This window comes from Oncorhynchus kisutch, linkage group LG5 (genome assembly GCF_002021735.2).
Source record: "Oncorhynchus kisutch isolate 150728-3 linkage group LG5, Okis_V2, whole genome shotgun sequence".
Classification (NCBI taxonomy): Eukaryota; Metazoa; Chordata; class Actinopteri; order Salmoniformes; family Salmonidae; genus Oncorhynchus; species Oncorhynchus kisutch.
The window spans coordinates 23814032-23824832 of NC_034178.2; positions in this window are offsets into that span (position 1 = coordinate 23814032).

Sequence of the window (10801 nt, forward strand, 5' to 3'; positions counted from 1 at the left end):
TTGAAGTTTCTAAAACTGTTAAAATTATGTCTGATACTATAACAGAATTAATATGGCAGGCGAAAATCCAAAGAAAATCCGACCAGAATGTTGTTGTTTTTTAGCTCCCAGGCTCTTATTATGGAAACCTATTGTTTCTATGTAAATCCATCTCCCAGATTGCAATTCTTATGGCTTCCACTAGATGTCAGCAGTCAAGGTTTCAGGCTTCTTTTTGAAAAAATGAACAAGTATTTCAAGTTTTTATTAGGAGACCACCTGAAGAAAATCAGTCTTTCGGTCGCGCACTTACGATTTTCCTTTCCTATTGAACATACTACTTTCCATATGAAATATTATAGTTTATTTACATTTTAGAGTACCTGAGGATTAAATAGAAATGTCGTTTGACTTGTTTTGATGAAGTTTTGCGGTAGATTTTTGGACTCCTTTGTCTGCATGTTGAACGAGTGGATTACTGAAATCGATGGCGCCAACTAAACTGACTTTTTGGGATAAAAATAAGGATTTTATCTAACTAAACAACCAATCATGTTGTAGCTGGGACCCTTGGGATTGCTAGCAGAGGAAGATCTTCAAAAGTTAGTGATTTATTTAATCGCGATTTGTGATTTTGTGAAGCCTGTGCTGGTTGAAAAATATGTTGATGTGGGGCGCCATCCTCAGACAATCGCATGGTATGCTTTCAGCATAGAGCCTTTTTTAAATCTGACAATGCAGTTAGATTAACAAGAAGATACGCTTTTAAATGGTATAAGACACTTGTATGTTCATGAATGTTTAATATTAGGAATATTTATTTGAATTGCGCGCCCTACAATTTCACCGGATGTTGTCGGCTTGTGTCCTGCTCACAGGACACCTATCCCTAATTAAGCAATAACATTTTTTATGACCACTCTTCCTTAAAGCCCAACTCTGGAGTGTATGGCTTAAAGTGGACAGATACTCCAATCTCCGCTGTGGAGCTTTGCAGCTCCTTCAGGGTTATCTTTGGTCTCTTTGTTGCCTCTCTGATTAATGCCCTCCTTGCTGGTCCATGAGTTTTGGTGGGCGGGCCCTCTCTTGGAAGGTTTGTTGTGGTGCCATATTCTGGCCATTCTTTTATAATGGATTTAATGTTGCTCTGTGGAATGTTCAAAACATCAGATTTTTTTATTTTTATAACCCAACCCTGATCTGTACTTCTCCACAACTTTGTCCTTGACCTGTTTGGAGAGATCCTTGGTCTTCATGGTGCCGCTTGCTTGGTGGTACCCTTTGCTTAGTGATGTTGCAGACTCTGGGCCAGTTCGGGAACAGGTGTATATATACTGACATCATGTGACACTTAGATTGCACACAGGTGGACTTTATTTAACTATTTATGTGACTTCTGAAGGTAATTGGTTGCACCAGATCTTATTTAGGGGCTTCATAGCAAAGGGGGTGAATACATATGCACGTACCACTTTTCCGTAGCATTTTTTGTAACAACAATTTCACTTCACCAATTTGGCCTATTTTGTGTATGTCCATTACATGAAATCCAAATAAAAATCAATTTAAATTACAGGTTGTAATGCAACAAAATAGGAAAAAGACAAGGGGGGTGAATACTTTGCATGGCGCTGTATATCGTTTAAAAAAATGGATGAACAGAAAAATGGGCTTTTTCCTCTTCATTTAAGGTTAGGGTTAGGCACAAGGTTAGCAGTGTGGTTAATGTTAGGGTTAGGATGATCCCTATAAGGCTAGTCCTCAGAGGGTGAACCTGACTGTGGTAAAGTTATGCTTTGAAGCAGCCAGCAGGGTGTAGTGGAGACTATGCTATTGGATGGATAGTCCTACATATGTTTTGTTTCATTATTAACTTTGGCCTGCCTTACAAAATGCTGCTAATAGGATAATTTTTCAAGAAAATAACTTTCACATTTTGATATTGTTCAAAAAATAACACCAACCTTATAATGAAGGTATCAGTATTTTTTATTTCACCTTTATTTAACCAGGTAGGCAAGTTGAGAACAAGTTCTCATTTACAATTGTGACCTGGCCAAGATAAAGCAAAGCAATTCGACACATACAATGACACAGAGTTACACATGGAGTAAAACAAACATACAGTCAATAATACAGTAGAAACAAGTCTATATACGATGTGAGCAAATGAGATGAGATAAGGCAAAAAGGCAAAAAAAGGCCATGGTGGCAAAGTAAATACAATATAGCAAGTAAAACACTGGAATGGTAGATTTACAATGGAAGAATGTGCAAAGTAGAAATAAAAATAATGGGGTGCAAAGGAGCAAAATAAATACATTAATTAAATACAGTAGGGAAAGAGGTAGTTGTTTGGGCTAAATTATAGGTGGGCTATGTACAGGTGCAGTAATCTGTGAGCTGCTCTGACAGTTGGTGCTTAAAGCTAGTGAGGGAGATAAGTGTTTCCAGTTTCAGAGATTTTTGTAGTTCGTTCCAGTCATTGGCAGCAGAGAACTGGAAGGAGAGGCGGCCAAAGAAAGAATTGGTTTTGGGGGTGACTAGAGAGATATACCTGCTGGAGCGTGTGCTACAGGTGGGAGATGCTATGGTGACCAGCGAGCTGAGATAAGGGGGGACTTTACCTAGCAGGGTCTTGTAGATGACATGGAGCCAGTGGGTTTGGCGACGAGTATGAAGCGAGGGCCAGCCAACGAGAGCGTACAGGTCGCAATGGTGGGTAGTATATGGGGCTTTGGTGACAAAACGGATTGCACTGTGATAGACTGCATCCAATTTGTTGAGTAGGGTATTGGAGGCTATTTTGTAAATGACATCGCCAAAGTCGAGGATTGGTAGGATGGTCAGTTTTACAAGGGTATGTTTGGCAGCATGAGTGAAGGATGCTTTGTTGCGAAATAGGAAGCCAATTCTAGATTTAACTTTGGATTGGAGATGTTTGATATGGGTCTGGAAGGAGAGTTTACAATCTAACCAGACACCTAAGTATTTGTAGTTGTCCACGTATTCTAAGTCAGAGCCGTCCAGAGTAGTGATGTTAGACAGGCGGGTAGGTGCAGGTAGCGATCGGTTGAAGAGCATGCATTTAGTTTTACTTGTATTTAAGAGCAATTGGAGGTCACGGAAGGAGAGTTGTATGGCATTGAAGCTTGCCTGGAGGGTTGTTAACACAGTGTCCAAAGAAGGGCCAGAAGTATACAGAATGGTGTCGTCTGCGTAGAGGTGGATCAGAGACTCACCAGCAGCAAGAGCGACCTCATTGATGTATACAGAGAAGAGAGTCGGTCCAAGAATTGAACCCTGTGGCACCCCCATAGAGACTGCCAGAGGTCCGGACAGCAGACCCTCCGATTTGACACACTGAACTCTATCAGAGAAGTAGTTGGTGAGTATCACTGATATAGAATTGGGTGCATTATGAGCACAATGTCAACTGTTATTATATATTTTTATTTATTTTTTATTTCACCTTTATTTAACCAGGTAGGCAAGTTGAGAACAAGTTCTCATTTACAATTACGACCTGGCCAAGATAAAGCAAAGCAGTTCGACACATACAATGACACAGAGTTACACATGGAGTAAAACAGTCAATAATACAGTAGAAACAAGTCTATATACGATGTGAGCAAATGACGATGTGAGCAAATGAGGTAAAGGCAAAAAAAGGCCATGGTGGCAAAGTAAATACAATATAGCAAGTAAAACACTGGAATGGTAGATTTGCAGTGGAAGAATGTGCAAATAATGGGGTACAAAGGAGCAAAATAAATAAATAAAATAAATACAGTAGAGAAAGAGGTAGTTGTTTATAGGTGGGCTATGTACAGGAGCAGTAATCTGTGAGCTGCTCCGATATGCTAAATGAAGAGTTTTAAATCAAATACCAAAAATTGTAAGAACATTTGATTTATATTGATCTGTTCTATGGTTTGCATTTAATCGACATCTTCAATAATCAATTGAAAGAGTGATTAGTCTTTACCATTCTTTCAATAAGTAATCAGCACATAATGTAATAACTCAGTCTTTACAGTCGCCTAACATTTCTACTATTGGCAATCAATTGAGTGTCCTTCACAATATTGTAATTTGGCAGAGCGGTTTGACAGACATAGGTTTGACATTAGTTAGGGGTCAGCCCTAACTAATGCCAGTCAAGACAGGACAGTCTAAACAAAAAACACTACACATGGCCTCTATAGACCTAGAGTGGGGCAAAAAAGTATTTAGTCAGCCACCAATTGTGCAAGTTCTCCCACTTAAAAAGACGAGAAAGGCCTGTAATTTTCATCATAGGTACACTTCAACAATGACAGACAAAATGAGAAAAAAAATCCAGAAAATGACATTGTAGGATTTTTAATCAATTTATTTGCAAATTATGGTGGAAAATAAGTATTTGGTCAATAACAAAAGTTTATCTCAATACTTTATTGTATACCCTTTGTTGGCAATGACAGAGGTCAAACGAAGACTTACAGAAAACGTTTGACCTATGTCTTTCGGCCTTGCATTAAAGACCAAAATTGTTCAAAGAAAATTGTGTTAAATAAAAAACTGAACCAGTTGACAGCCCAAAAATTGTCAGCTGTGCCATATAGATTGTAAAATAGTTGGAGAGATTTTATATGTACCGATTTCATGACACATGGTTTATGGACTGATACACAAAACGATACCTGTATTCACAATTTCAGTTTTTCAATTTAAATTATTATACACAATTTCTGCAACCAATAGAATGTTATATATATGGGGGATACAACCATCCCAGCTCCGCAAATAGCACTACTGGGTGATTTGAAAAGTCATAGTCAATCAATAAATAATATAATAATTATCTTTGCATAAAATGTTATCTTTAATTTACAATCTTTAGAAACTATGAGAATAGAAAGGATCACAACTTTTGTAAAACACAAAATGAGACCACTAATCTAAAATATATTGTGTCTGTAAAATGTAGACAGGTTCAGAACTCTTGTGAAACAGCACAGTTGAAAATACAGTGGGGCAAAAAAGTATTTAGTTAGCCACCAATTGTGCAAATTCTCCCACTTAAAAAGATGAGAGAGGCCTGTAATTTTCTTCATAGATACACTTCAACTATGACAGACAAAATGAGAAAAAAAATCCAGAAAATCACATTGTAGGATTTTTTATGAATTTATTTACAAATATCTAAATAAAAAAATGTAATAAAAAAAATATGTATATATACAGTGCATTCGGAAATTATTCAGACCCCTTGACTTTTTCCAAACATTTTGTTGTGTTACAGCCTTATTAAAAAAAAGGTTTTCTCATCAATCTACACAAAATAACCCATCATGACAAAGAGAAAACAGGTTTATAATCGCTGCCAAAGGTGTTTCAACAAAGTACTGAGTGTCTGAATAGTTATGTAAATGTAATATTTTAGTTTCTTTATATATGAGCAAAAATTAATACAAATCTGTTTTTGCTTTGTTATTATGGAGTATTGTGTGTAGACTGATGAGGGAAAACAACGATTTAATACATTTTTGAAAAAGGCTGTAATGTAACAAAATGTGGAAAATGTCAAGGGGGCTGAATATGTATACGGTCAGGTCCATAAGTATTTGGACAGTGACACAATTGGCATAATTTTGGCTCTGTAAACCATCACAATGGATTTGAAAGGAAACAATCAAAATGTGCTTTAAGTGAAGACTTTCATCTTTAATTTAAGGGTTTTGTCAAAATTATTGTATGAACCGTATAGCCCCCCAATTTTAGTGGCTCAAATGTTTTAAAAAATCTGGGTTTCAAATCCTTTGCAAATCCTTGTGTTGAAGGTACCGAACCTCCTGTTCAAGCAGTTGGCACACAGTTCGGACACTCATCTGTACAACATAAGACATGCAACCAGAGGTCTCTTCACAGTTCCCAGGTCCAGAACAGAGCCTGGGAAAGGCATAGTATAAAATAGAGTCATGACTACATGGAATTCTGCCACCCCAGGTATCTCAAGCTAGCAATAAAACCAGTTTTTTTAAAAACTGATAAAAGAACACCTTACTGCACAAAGGGGACTGTGAAGAGACAGCCATTTTATATTGTATATCTTGTATTGTAATTTGCACTGCACTATGTATTAGACCTAGATATTGTGTGTATGTACTGATATGTAGGCTATGTGTGACGTTTTAAATGTATGTATTTCAGTCCTTGACTAATAATGCTCTGTACTATCTATTATGTCATGTTTCATGTGGATCCCAGGAAGTGCAGCTGATGCTTTTGCAGCATCTAATGGGGATCCTAATAAATACCAAATATGTTGCTGCAATAGTGTCACTGCTTACCTAAATAAAATGTCAGGCCCCACCACCCCCTCTTTACAATATGTTGTGAAAGGTCTAAGGCAATTGCCTGCCCCTGCCTCTGAACCACATTATGGCAAGTGTGCTGGAGCATGCAATTCCCTGGCAAATGTGATTCTCTCTCTCCAGGTACTCAGCCTGGGGAGGGAAAAACAGCTGTCTGCAAAATTTCTCCATGAGCCTTTCCTAGATCCCTACAGTAAATTGAACAGTCAGTGGACATCTGTGTCCTTGGATTCGCAATATGACATTATAGGAGAACAGAGGCATAGCAAGATCAACTATTAAGTGTTCTGTCTGTGTCAAGTCCCACTGTCCCCTATATTGTCAAGGGTTTAGTGCAATGTTTGTTTTGCAATATATTAACATTTTCAGATCACTCACTCCAGGTGTTCAAACAAATTACATTTCAAAACAACATTTTTGATTTTATTTTTTGTTTACAGACCAATTTTATTTTGTAAATGACTGTGTCCCCGCAAGGAAAGGCTGCAGTGATTTTCAGCACAATTTGTCTCAGTCACATCATAGGCAATGTCAGACTGTCTGGTGAAAATGTTGAATTGATAGTGCTGATTATATTCCCTTGCACTATTAATGCAAACTCTCCTCATGTTTGGTTGGTTATAATTCTAATACACAAAGAAATATCCAGCCCTGTTCACACAGAGTATATACTAAATTCAGCATAGGACATACATCATACAGTATATGAAATCACAGACATATTGTTTATCAGTAGTGGGTGTGACAGGCCTGTAGAGATTCACTCTGTCAAAGAAAAGCTTGCACATGCAGACCGTCATGAAATTAATGTACATATTACATGTATCTGAGTTTGAATGCTGGAAGCACGAAGCACCAAGATAAATATTTTCCCAAGCTCTTGTTGATGCAGCAAGAAACTCGTCCCTTGTTTCTAGGTCAGGCTGATACAGTGCATGTTTCAAATGAGAAACAGAGAGTGGGGGAGAGAGAGAGAGAAAAATAGAGAGAGGGAGAGAGAGAGAGCATGGTGCTAATTACTCTACATCAGGCAACCTGGAATCAGGGGTAGATGTAACATAGTAAATGTAAATCAATCTCCCTCTCAGTGTTGTGTTCGAGACCACCTAAAGCGGGACTGATTCCTGGGGGCCCCCAGGGGGGGGGGGGGCGAGACCAATTCAAGAACATGATAGTAATTTTTCAAATCACCACCATAATAAGAATGTCCAGTTTTTCTGTGTTCATATTTCAGAACAACATATGGCTTTTAGACATTCAGAATAGTGAAAAAAATGTATGCTGAAGGAAAATAGTGCCACTCTACAAATTATTAGTGAAACAGTGGGGAACAATGGGCCCTCTAGGCTTTCAGATAAAGACTAAGTATATATAAAATAATGATTATAATACAATGGAATAACAGACAGAATGAGATGGAGAGACAATTGATGATAATTATATTATTATTTTCAATGATGTTCTGATTTAATCTGATTTAAAAAAGATGCAAGCATGATTTATTTTTGCTGGTCTCTGGGGAGATAAATCTATCTAAGTCAGCCATTGGCTACTGTTTTTTATTACATTGCGCTTGCTGTTGTTAGCCGTCTCTTTGAAAATAACTTACAGTATGTGTATGAAACATTGCAAGCTTTTCTTGCATTTAAAGTGGAACAGACAGCATTTTAGCAACAAATCTGTTCATATACACCCCCAGAAAGAATATGAAACAATTCTACTTGCAGTAGATATGGTAATTTTCATAAATTCTTAGATTGTTTTGGAAGTACGTATACTAAGGCATTTGTGAAAATTCTATAGCAATATAGAGTGGGAAAGTGACTGCGTTTGGACAATTAATAGACACGGCAAGAAATAAAACCAAATAAAACCATCTGTCTTGTCCAGGACCGGAGTCGAAACAGACAAGTGCGCTATAGCCAATCAGAGCTACAGTAGACCTTCATACAAACAAGCCATTTGACAGTCGGGCCTGCCATCATTCACTTTGAACTGGACTGTGTGTTTACAAGCAGTTACAACAGCGACTTTAGTTGATCAAACAACCACGAAAAGGTAGCCTCTCTGGCCTCTAGGTCATCAGGCTGCTGATTATCCCGCACACCTGCCACCATCGTCTTGCGCACCTGCGCCTCATGACACTCGCTGCAGCTGTACATAGCCCATCTGTAAATAGCCCATCCAATCTACCTACCTCGTCCCCATATTGTGTTTATTTACTATTCTGCTCTTTTGCACACCAGTATTTCTACTTCAGTATCTATCACTCCAGTGTTAATTTGCAAAATTGTAATTACTTGCTACTATGGCCTATTTATTGCCTTACCTCCTCACGCCATTTGCATATACTGTATATATAGACTTTCTTTTTTTCTATTGTTTTATTGACATACGCCTGTTTATTCCATGTGTAACTCTGTGTTGTTGTTTGTGTCGTACTGCTTTGCTTTTGCCACGACTTCTACCGAAGGTAACTCCTCTCCCTGTTCCAGCGCTCGGGCGCTCGGCGTCCCCGGTTTACTAGCCGCCACCGATCCCTTTTTCCTTTTCTGGTTGTTTTGTCTGTGTTCCTTTTCACACCTGGTTTCAATTGCGTTTATTTCTGTGTGTATATAGGGCACCTGTTGCCTGCCTTAATTCGTGCAGGATTAAGCTTGTGTGTATTTGCGTTCGATGATCTATGATGTTTATTGTTTTCGCTATTACGTACGTGTAGTTAATTAAGTTTCGGAACTGAGTTTGTTCCCCCTTGCGTTTGGCACGAGTTTGTGTATTGTCTTCACTATTTAGGCACTTGTATGTAGTGTCGGAACTGTGGTTGTTCCTCCTTGTATTGGCACGAGTTTCTGTTCCTTCGAGAGCGTAGTTTTGGATTTTCATCTGTGCCAATTTTGTATTGGTGGACTATGTATGTGTGTGTATATATATATATTAAAAACGCTTCTCAGAAATCCCTGCTCTCCTGCGCCTGACTCCTACACCTCTCACCGAGAAGCACTGCCACGTTCTGACCTTTATTTCCTTTGTTTTGTCATTATTTAGTATGGTCAGGGTGTGAGTTGGGGTGGGCATTCTATGTTTGTTTTTCTATGATTTGGGTATTTCTATGTTTCTGCCTAGTATGGTTCTCAATCAGAGGCAGGTGTCATTAGTTGTCTCTGATTGAGAATCATACTTAGGTAGCCTGGGTTTCACTGTGTGTTTGTAGGTGATTGTTCCTGTCTCTGTGTTTGCACCAGATAGGGCTGTTTAGTTTTTTTTCACATTTCTTGTTTTGTTAGTTTATTCATGTATAATGTCTATATTAAAGAACCATGAATAACCACCACGCTGCGTTTTGGTCTGCCTCTCCTTCACCACACTTCACGTTACACGCACCTTATCACAGCTTTATATTGACCAGGTCGCAGTTGTAAATGAGAACTTGTTCTCAACTAGCCTACCTGGTTAAATAAAGGTAAAATAAAAAACTCACCTGGACTCCATCCCCTCATTGATTATCTTCCCTATATCTGTATATCTGTCACTCTCCTTGGTTCTTTCCTCAGGTGTTTTCATGTCGGTGCGTTGTTTGTGTTTCATGTTCATTGTTTATTTTATTTATGAAAACACTCACTCCCTGAACCTGCTTCTCGACTCTCAGCGCACTCGTTACACTCTCTCCCTCAGTTATACACATCATCAACAACAACAAGATCAACAACTTATGCTATCCAGAGCAATATTAGCTCAAATCTAACAAAGGAACATTAGATAAACGCTCTCCAACGTTTTCAGCTAGTTGGCCATCAAAATTGCGTTGATAAAAGATGGTTAATTGTAGCTTCCTCGTCCTTCTGCAGCTTGACTGCCAAGGCATGCTTGTCCCAACCAAGCATCCCAAGGTAACTGGCTAAAGTTGTCTAGCTTGCTTGCTACTTCCAGTCACAAATGAGAGAACACCTCACTCCAACCATTTGACTTGCCCCTAGCAGACCTGGTTAGGGTGTTTACATGTTATCTAGAGCGTTCTTTCCCCCCACAAAATAAACTTTTTGCTCAATACATTTTCCCTGACACACAAAAGTATTTGTTGCATTTTTAATGCTTAGCTGGACAGGAAAATCATCCAATTCACGCACTTATCAGGAGAACACGTGGTCATCCCTACTGCCTCTGACTCAAAACACAAATGCATGGTTTGTAAATTATGTCCAACACTCGTTGGAGTGTGCTCCTGGATATACGTACATTTCCAAAACGAAATTGGTGCCATCTGGGTTGCATAATAAGGAATTTTAGCAAAAAGTATATTTTAGCAATTAGATTTACTTGTGATACGTAAGTATATTTAGACTTTTACTCAAGGAGTATTTTACTGGGTGATTTTCACTTTTACTTATTTAACTTTCTATTAAGGTATCTATACTTTTACTCAAGTATGACACCCGGTTACTTTTCCCACCACCACTGCACTGGAG